This window comes from Halichoerus grypus, chromosome 13 (genome assembly GCF_964656455.1).
Source record: "Halichoerus grypus chromosome 13, mHalGry1.hap1.1, whole genome shotgun sequence".
Classification (NCBI taxonomy): domain Eukaryota; kingdom Metazoa; phylum Chordata; class Mammalia; order Carnivora; family Phocidae; genus Halichoerus; species Halichoerus grypus.
In genome coordinates this window covers 10,150,210-10,159,998 of record NC_135724.1, presented here as the reverse complement: position 1 = coordinate 10,159,998, position 9,789 = coordinate 10,150,210, and the positions used below count along the sequence as shown (strand labels likewise).

Below are 9,789 nucleotides of genomic sequence, written 5' to 3'. Positions count from 1 at the left end.
AATTCAACTCCTTAATATTTCTTCCTAGATGAAACCCAGTCACCTTTAACTAATACATATAAAGCGAGTTATATCACCATGCACTAAGTTACTTATATCAGAGGGGCTTTTAAAAAATGCTTCACTTATTATGAGTATTTTTATAATTTTTAGTCAACTTTACTTCTTAAATATCTGTCCCCTTCTTTTGATACCAAATCCATTTCATTATTTGGCTTTTAACCCAATCATCTCTGGTATACAGTAGGGGCAAATTCCTAGTTGGTTTTAAATCTCAACTCTTACTTTACCACTTTCTGCCAAGCAGCAACTCAGAATTTTCTCATTAAAATTATCTTCCTACTAACTTACTTCAGATGCTTAATATGTAGGGAATGTATGAAACATTCTAAAGCTATGAGATGCATACATAATTTTTCTTCCTCAAATAACAGTCTTCAAACAAGCCACTACAAATTTTTCTTTCATGTCTCATGTATAGAATCTACTTCATGCATAGTCTATAAAATTTCATTAATTTTAAGCACTAAAAATAATAGCTCAATCAACTCTAGTTTACTATTTCAATAACTCTTTTAACCTTCCTCCAGCTGAGGGTTAATCTATAACTTGAAAGATTTGCCACTGAGGATTAGAAGACATGGATTCCTCTCTCACTGCTCCCTCATTCTCCATTCAGCTGCTGCTGGCTGGAGTAGAAGGAGGTGGGTATTGCAGGAAAAGCAAAAGCTTTTTAATTTAATTGGAACTCTTGTGGTCATATCCTGGCTGTATGTGGACTTAATTTGGCAGGATTCCAGGAGTTGGATCTCGTGTGGGGCATATATCTCTATTCTCTGAATAATTTATAGGCTCTTGATAAGAATGTGCATTCTCTCTTGTAAGGTATAGAGTTTCATATACAATAAGTCAATAAGATCAATCTTATTGATTGTGTTTTTAGATCTTCTATTTATCATTGCCCACTTGATCTGTCTTGTACTGAGAATGCTGTATTAAAATGTCTTGTTACTGATCAGTTTCTATATATTCCTTCTTGCATTTTCTGTGGCTTTTTATTCCTAAAGGTGGTTGCTCTGTTAATTGGTATACGAACATTGAGGAGTATTATTTTTTCATTGTGTATTCTGGCTGTTCACTTTAAAATTCATCATGCTTAATGGTTTGGGGCTTGAATTTTCCTTTTACTGGTATCAGGACCTCTGTTCCCTTTTTGTTTCCATGTGCCTGGTAGAATTTGTTTATCCTTTTACTCTTTAATCAGTTTGTTGTAGATTTTGTTTTGTAAGCCACATAGGAAACTTTGTCTTTTAATAGGTAAGTTAAGCCCTTTAACATTTATTCTTATGATTTATATGTTTCTTTTCAACCTTGTCATATTAATACATGACTATAATATTTAATATGCTATATAACATATATTATACATCTTATGTCATGTATTATATAGAATATATAAAATCCTATATGATAATTATAGTATTTTATAATTATGTGTATTGTGTGATAATTTTCATGATTCATTTGTGATATTTTCTATGATTCTTTATAAGATGTGCATTCTCTTTTATTTATTTATTTTCAACTTAGGAAGCTTGTATCTGTATTCTGTGGTTATCTTTGTACTTATAGCTTTTTACTGCTTTTAGTTCCCTGTTTACTTATTGAACATTTTGATATATGGCTCAGATGTTATTTAGTGTCCTTTAACCCATCTGTCACTTACCCCATACCAATAAATTGTTTGCTACTTTATGCTTTGCCTATTTTTCTCTCATTTTTAGTTCCATCATTTGTACTATACTTTAACATATAGCATTTGTATATTAGCCATCCATCCTTATCCCTACTTATTCTTTAGTCATATGTGACCATTTACATGTCTAGAAATGGCAACAGGCATTCTTCTGCTCAATTTGTCCCAATCATCATTTGGGTGGATCAAGCTCACTGATGGATAGAGAATTCCCTAAGTATTTACATATCAAATCCTGTTTTTCTGTAAGGCTGATATTTGAAGGAAAGATTGACTAGATGTAAAATATTTGGTTCACACTTCCTTTCATTGATTTTGTTTTCATGTTACTCTTGTTGCTTTGCTTGGTATGTTGGTTTTCAAAAGTCTGATGCTAGTCTGATTCCTTTTGTATTCACTTTATTTGATCTTTTGCCTGGATGCTTTGAGGATTTTACCTTATATTTGACTCTTTGCAGCTTTAATAGGATGTATCTGGGTTTAAATGATTTAATTTGAAATTTTACTTCCTTTCTATTATTAGCACCTAAAACTAAGGATTTTTCTCAGCTGCTGTAACTGCATCACAGAAGTTCAAATACATTGAATTTAATCATGATATTTTCTAATTTTCCTTGTCATTTTTTAGCCCATAGGTTATTTGAATATATATTTTATGTTTACTTTCCAAATATCTGGAGATTTTCTAAATGTTTTTCTGTTACTGACACCTAATTAAATCCCCCTGTGATTAGGTAACATATTTTGTATGATTTCAATCTTCTTAACATTCACTGGGATTTGTTTTATGGCCCAGCATATGCTCTCTCTTACAGACTGCTCTATGCATACTTGAAATGAATGTGCATTTAGCTGTGGTTGGATGGAGTGTTACATAAGTGCTGGTTCAAGTTGAATGATAGGGTTATTCAAGTCTTGTATAAAATTACTGATTTTCTATCTTTTTTTAATTAGTGAGATTGGCATGCTGAAATGTCTGAGTGTAATTGTAGAATTGTATAAGTCTTCTTTCAATTTTATCAGTTTTAGCTTCATATATCTTGAAGATCTGTTATAAGATGCATATACATTTATAATTTTTGTGTTTGTCTAGCACTTAGGCTCTTTTATCACTATGAAATATACCTTTTGTTTCAAGTCATATTTCTTGTCCTATAGCCTATTTTGCCTGATACTATTCTAGCCCTTCCAGCTGTAAGATTCCTGTTTGCATGGTATATTTTGTTCTGTTTCTTTACCTCCAGACTATTTGTGTCTTTACATTTAAAGTATTTCTAAGGTAGACAGTATATAGTGGGGATTTGCTGTTTTATCCTGACTGAATTATGTGTGGGGAGATGATTAGGGAATAAATTAATGTAATCCTGAATTCTGAGGAAAACATAAGAGAAAGAGAGTATTAGGAACCCAATAAGAAAAGGAAGAAGTAAGATGCTGAGCAGCTATAACATACTGAGGAACATAGGAAAGGTTGAGGAGCAATGGAGAGAGATACCATATATACAAAAATGGCAACTAAATTGTAGAGGTTACATTAAATTTGAAATTGCTTCTTGGATGAAATGAGATAATATTCCAATTATACCCATAAATTTCAATAAAGATATTCCACACAATTAAATATTGGGGGATTTAGGAAAAGGGATGGCATGAGTGTACAAAAAGATAGCTGAGGAGAGACTGTCAGGACCAAAAACTCAAACCAGCAATTAAGGGCCGTAAAACAGGAGGAATAACTTATAGCCCTGCTGACTATGAGAAAATTAAATCCTAAACTTACTCCCTATCTATTCCTCCCCAAAAACCCTGGTTATCAGAAATCTCTGCAGCACATCAAGTAGTGGTTCAAACCAGCGTCTCAGGATACTATTGTAAAAGGTGACTCCGGAACACTGGGGTCCGTCCAGGAATGTCACAATGGACAAACTCTACTAAGATGACATGCCTTCTTTTGTGTAATAATTGCATTTCTGATTATAAGTCATATACTGATTATATAATTGCTTTTGGTGGGATGGGGGGCATTACCTACAGACCTAGAAGTTTATTTTAAAGATGTACTCAAATTTCAGAAGTTTTAAAATGTTACATGTATGGTTTGAGGGATTAAAAAATGTGGTAGTTTTCCCTTACTGCTACCTCTGGTTTTGGCTTGCAATATTTTATTAAAATACATTTGTCACGGGGCACCTGGGTGGCTCAGGTGGTTGGACGTCCAACTCTTGATTTCGCTTTGGGTCATGATGTCAGGTTTGTGAGATGGAACCCCCATGTCGGGCTCCGCACTGAGCATGGAGTCTGCTTAAGATTCTTCCTCTTCCTCTGCCCTTCCCCGCTCCCTCTCTCTCTCTTTCTACTGTATATATATATATATATATATGTTTGTCACATTTTGTGTTGTGAAAATTATTTTGTTTATTCAGTACAAATAATTTGATGGTGTTGTTTGAAAATTCTAAATTATTGTATGGCATAAATTTAAACCTATTTCATAATATATGTATATATATGGAACAATATTTTCAAACAGCTGTGGGAATGCTACAATGGAAATAATAAAGCTGAAACAAGCATAGGATTATTGATTTTTGAAATGAAAACAAAGTTAATGACAGAAAAGTGGCACAGTCATCAAAGAAATTAAGTCAAATGTCTCATACCAAAGGCTCTCCTGGTCTTTTAGGACATCAGTCTATAACAGATTGCCTAATTAAATTTAGCTAATGAGAACTCTTATATTGTCTTAATAAGGCACCAAGTAATTTTTACTTGTTTGTATTTTCATTTGAAACACAAAGTTTTGCCAAAAGTCATGAAACTTTCAGCAACCGATTTCTCAGTTTGACTGCAGCCAATCTGACAGATGGGACTAACACAACAAGAATAATTTCAAGTTTATCAGAATGTTGAAGTCTAGGTATATCATATCGAAATCTCCTCAGTTGTCTAGTAGTTTTGCTGTAAATAATAGCTTAATGTTAAGAGGTTTAGAAGTTTAACCATGTTTTACAATTTCTTTAAATTTCTTTCATCTATAATTTTGTCAGAAACTAAATAACTGTACTGATCAAGAGTCTTTTATTGTAGTAATATTACAAACTTTTTTTTTTAATTTCCATAAATTCTTTATGTTCTAGTTGTCACAGAAATGAAATAATTGATACTTGGAGGTTTGTGGACTCATGGAAAGCAATTTACATGTTCCATATGACTGCTTATATATATATTTATTATGTGCATTTGTAAACATTTCTTTATCGTAAACTGAATTTAAAATTCAAAAATCTGCTATTTCTATGAAATTTGTTTTTTTTTTCCTTTCTCAGGAATGCAGGTCCCTAAGCACAAAGGGGCACTAAAAGGTGAGACAAATTAGTCTCTCTCACAGGTCAATAAAAATGGCAGAAAAAGGAGAATTAATTTCGTATGCTTTAATATTTGCTAGGCTCTTACTATAAATTTTACTTACATCGTTTCATACTGCTTAGTAAGCATTTTCCATTCTGTTAATTTTTCACTTAATTTTTATGACAGCCATGCAAGATATTTCCTAATGTTGCATTTTTACTGATGTGATAACAAAATGAAGACTATTATGTTGTTTGCTCAGGGGCTAAGTATCAGAATTCAATAAGTGTATATGGCTCTGTATGTCTATGCTGTGTGTGTGTGTGTGTGTGTGTGTGTGTGTGTGTGTGTGTGTGTACCTGATGGATCTGACACATTAGTAAAGAGGCTGCATGTTCCTATAAAGGAATTTGTCACTTATATTCTTTCCAGAGACCTTATCCATTCTTATAAAAAACTTTTCTTCAAATGCAGGAAAATAATTTTTCATATATTCAAAGTGTTCCATTATTAGTTATTTTTTAACCTTAAGAATTCTTTTTGGCTTCTTACCAGTTTCCCTTGCCCAAAACAATTTCCTCAGCTTAATGCAGCTCAGGGGTCTCCTGGGAAACATTATTAAGTGGGTGGAAAAGATTTATGGGTCTGGTTTAACATCACGATATCTTTTTCATTGATCTAGTGTAACAGAGGGTAACTCTTTACAATTTGCATGGCCTTTAAAACCATCCTACTAAAATAAAGTTTATCTCAAACTATGCTTCAGAGTTTTAATTAGCAATTAAGAGGCAGCTCTGTTCACTTTACAAAACTTTCCCCATCCAGTTTATATATTAGCACCCATTCCATTTATCATGTGGGCTCACTAATAGCCTCTATTATCAAGAGCAAATACTGATATATTATCATACGCCTACTTTGTTCTTCTTTTAGTATCATCTATAATGGTCCATATATGTTCTGTGATTTCTGTTTCTGATTCTCCCTCCATTTCCATCTTTGGCAATGCTTCGTTTTACTCATTTTACTCTTTTTTCATCAAATGGTTGATTTCTGAGGTATTACTTTTTTTTTTTTTTTGGTCATTTCTATTTTGTCTAGTTTATCTTTATTGTCCTTTGTTGGTTTCATTGATTTTATTTTCATTTGTGTCAACTTAGTGATTAATGTCCTTTCTCTATTCTTCTACTCATACATTCCCTAAATATTAATTCATCCTATATTTGGTGCTGAATATCCAAAGCTGAAAAAAATATATCAATCTTTGAGAGATTCACTGGGGAGGAGACATGGATAAAAATGAAATACAAAGTTACAGAAGATTCAATCAATGGTTTATTAGCTACACTTATAGGTGTTACAGAATCATGGAAGATGGAGCATCTAACTTTACCCGAACGATTCAGGAAGAGCTTCACCAAGGTCAGGAAGCTTTTGCAACTGTGAAATGTCTAGCATATAAACGTAGGAGATAACAGTAAAGCACATTTTGGGCAGAAGGAATTTAACCTCCAAAGTTCATTTGGCTACAGTGAAGGCACAAAGAAGCAAGGAAACCTCTGGAAAGTGGAGGTGAACAGAAGTTCATGCCCAAGCATGGCAGTAGAAAAGCTGGAGGGTGGTTGAGGGACTCAGAACTCCGTCCAGAGCTGCCCTCTGTGGTGTGCCCCACCCCCCAACCATTAAGATAAAATATGAGGCCTGCCCAATTTGAATTTGTATCATCACAAAGTGATGGTTAATTTTATGTGTCAACTTGACTGGCCATTGGATGCTGAAATTAAACATTCTTTCTTGGCATGTCTCTGAGAGTGTTTTGGACAGGATTAGCATTTGAATTGGTGAACTCAGTGACATAGATTGCCTTCCCCAATATGGACCTCATCCAATCAGTTGAAAGCCTGAATAGAACAAAAGGCAGAGGAAGGAAACTTACCCCCTTTTAATTCTTGCCTGATTACTTGAGGTCATACATTGATTTTCTACTGTCCTTGGTGCTCCCGATTTGCAGGACTTAAGACGAGCTCAATTACACCATTGGCTTTTCTTGGTGTCTAGCTTGCAGATGGCCAATCCTAGGACTTCTCAGCCTCCATAATTATGTGAGCAAATTCCTTATTATAAATCTCTTCCTATATATTCAACCTCTTTTCTCTGTTTATCTGGAGAACACTAATACACAAAATTTGATCAATTTGTTCTTTAAAATCCTATGTCTTTGCTCAACTGCTAGAGCATTGTAAGGACAAGGAAAACATTAAAGTAATTGTCTCCCGTGCAATACATTTTACAAATATGGTTCAGTACCTAAACAGGGAAATGTTTTCTTTAGACAATGGCAATAGAAACACATAATCTGTAACAGAGAACCAAGCCATTCAAAAATGTCCCATAAATTTCAATTTAATTATCTCGAATGAAGAGATAGCCTTCTGCATAACTTGAAAAAAAAATCCCGCAATATCAGTGCTCATTGGCATTAGATGTTGAAAGAAACCCATACTAAACTAGAAAAACATCTAAGAGTTTAGGGGGGAGAATATTGAAGGTCAATAATTTTAGACCATTTTCCCAACTCATAAAGGACCAATTCCTAAAAGATATTTTAACTAACACATTTTGTTTCAATGACCATTTGAATTGTTTTTATATATCTTTTAATGTATTCACAAATGGCTTTTAGATATTGAGCCCTTGCACAGACATTTTAACTTTTGCACCAAATAAATAGAGATGTAGCAACATTGTGTAAAACACTTATTGGAAATTTTTATTTTTGCACCCATTAACTCATCATGACCCCCCAACCCCCATTCTGTTGTGATTGCACAATTAACCCCAAAAAAGGAACACAGAATCACTTTATTTGATTTACTCTGTTGTTAGGATCCAATATGATCCTTAAATATGGTATCTAGTTTTATGAAATCCAAATTTAAAAAAAAAAAGTCTGGAAAGGGACCATTAATTTATTTTTAACCAGATGGGATTTTATCCTAGCAATTTCTAGTAATTTTAGGTTAACAATTTCTTTGAACATGGTAATCCCACATTTTTTTTTTATGTTACATGTGGAATTTGCTGCTATTTTTAGGTAAGAAAACATCATCTACGTACTGTATGTGATCTCATGGGAGGTCACATGATTTCTAGGGAGGCATTATCATTTTTAATTCCAGGGAGTGCTGCTTTGCTTCCCTGGTGAAAGGCAAAAAACACCTTGGTGTTGCCCTTGAAATTGTGGGGCAAACCTTAACTGCTCAGTAATACTACAGGCTACTTAAGCAGTTTGGCCCCTGAGCCTGTGTCCCTTTGTAGAGAGCAGCATGGAGTCTCTCGTGTCAAGCACAAGCCTGTGTCGAGCAATGACGCAAGCAGTTAAGGTACGGCAGCCAGGAGACATCTCTGGACCAGCTGACACCCCAGAACTGATAAGGAGCAGAACCAGAGGTCTGCAGGGGCCCATAACGGATCGAATCCCTTTAAAAAGGGAAGGACTTGGGCAGCAAACGGTCAGACTCTCCAGACATGACGTCTGACCACTTACAAAAGGCAACTGCCCCTGAAGGCTCTGCCTGATCGATCTCCGAACAGAACTGAGATCCTTCACTGCTTGAACATCAGAAGCAGTAAGTGCTGAGAGCTGACCCTGACCGGACCCAGGCCTTATCTCAACCACACGCCCACAGACTGACTCCGCGTTGGGTTCGTTAACGTCCTGCACCCTTCTGTTATCCTGCTCGTTGTGTGGTTTGTCTTCTGTCCTGCTTTGTGTGCCCTGTAAGAAGCCAACTTTAATCACATGGTGAATTGTCGTTGAGTTTGGAATCCTGAACCTGCTTTATAATTGTGATTAACTTTGCTTTATGATTGAATAAAACTGACATTGTGGAAAGACATAACTCGTGTGTGTGCCTTCATAGCGTGCTCATGACACCCATCCTCTTGAAGGCACAACTTTTATTTCACTTAGACCCTTTCTGAAGCCCTCTCTGTTTCTTTAATTGCCTATTTCAGAAGGGAGTTAACCAGATTTTGTCAGATTGTCTCTCATTTCTGATTCCCTTTGTAGCTTGGCTGGGTTTGGGCCTCGAATATGCAGAAACAGGAGACACATGCCTCCTTGTGGGATTCAGCCCCTCACTTTTCCACTGCATCTACCGGGGCCCCACTGTCTTTTGCGTCTCTTCCAGATTCCTTATATCCTTTGGATAAATTTGTTTAATATTATTTTTCTGAGTATGCATATATATTAATAGTCTATTTTACCAAGACAGAAGGGGCAGAATACTGCCCTCCTCTACGCCTGCTCCGCATCTCAATTCGGAAACCACAGAACACAGAGCTACAAGCAGGATAGCAAACATTAACTATTTTCCTATAAATCCTTAAATGTTGATGACTCTCAGAACGAGGCTGGATTTGTTCTTTTTAAGAAGATCATTTTTACTTAAACAACAACTGTACATGAAATAGAAAAGTAGTTCACTTCTTAAATTACCACAGATGAATTTTAAATTATTGTATTAAAGATACAAGATCATTCTGAAATAGATATTTTAGTATGAATTTCTCTTACACATGTAATTCAGAGTGACCTGACTTACATAGTCCAGATAACGGAAAAAAAATTATGGGGGATTTTTTTTTCTTAAGTTACTTTCTTGGGGCGCCTGGGTGGCTCA

The 9,789-nt window shown here is 34.9% G+C and overlaps 1 long non-coding RNA gene across 1 annotated transcript; it reads left to right on the top strand.

Moving 5' to 3' along the window:
• The first annotated feature begins 5,094 nt into the window (after window positions 1–5,094).
• Window positions 5,095–8,999, top strand: LOC144379761 (uncharacterized). The gene is made up of 2 exons (XR_013443126.1): window positions 5,095–7,206; window positions 8,423–8,999. It is a non-coding gene; the product is annotated as an uncharacterized LOC144379761 (long non-coding RNA).
• The last annotated feature ends 790 nt before the right edge of the window (window positions 9,000–9,789 follow it).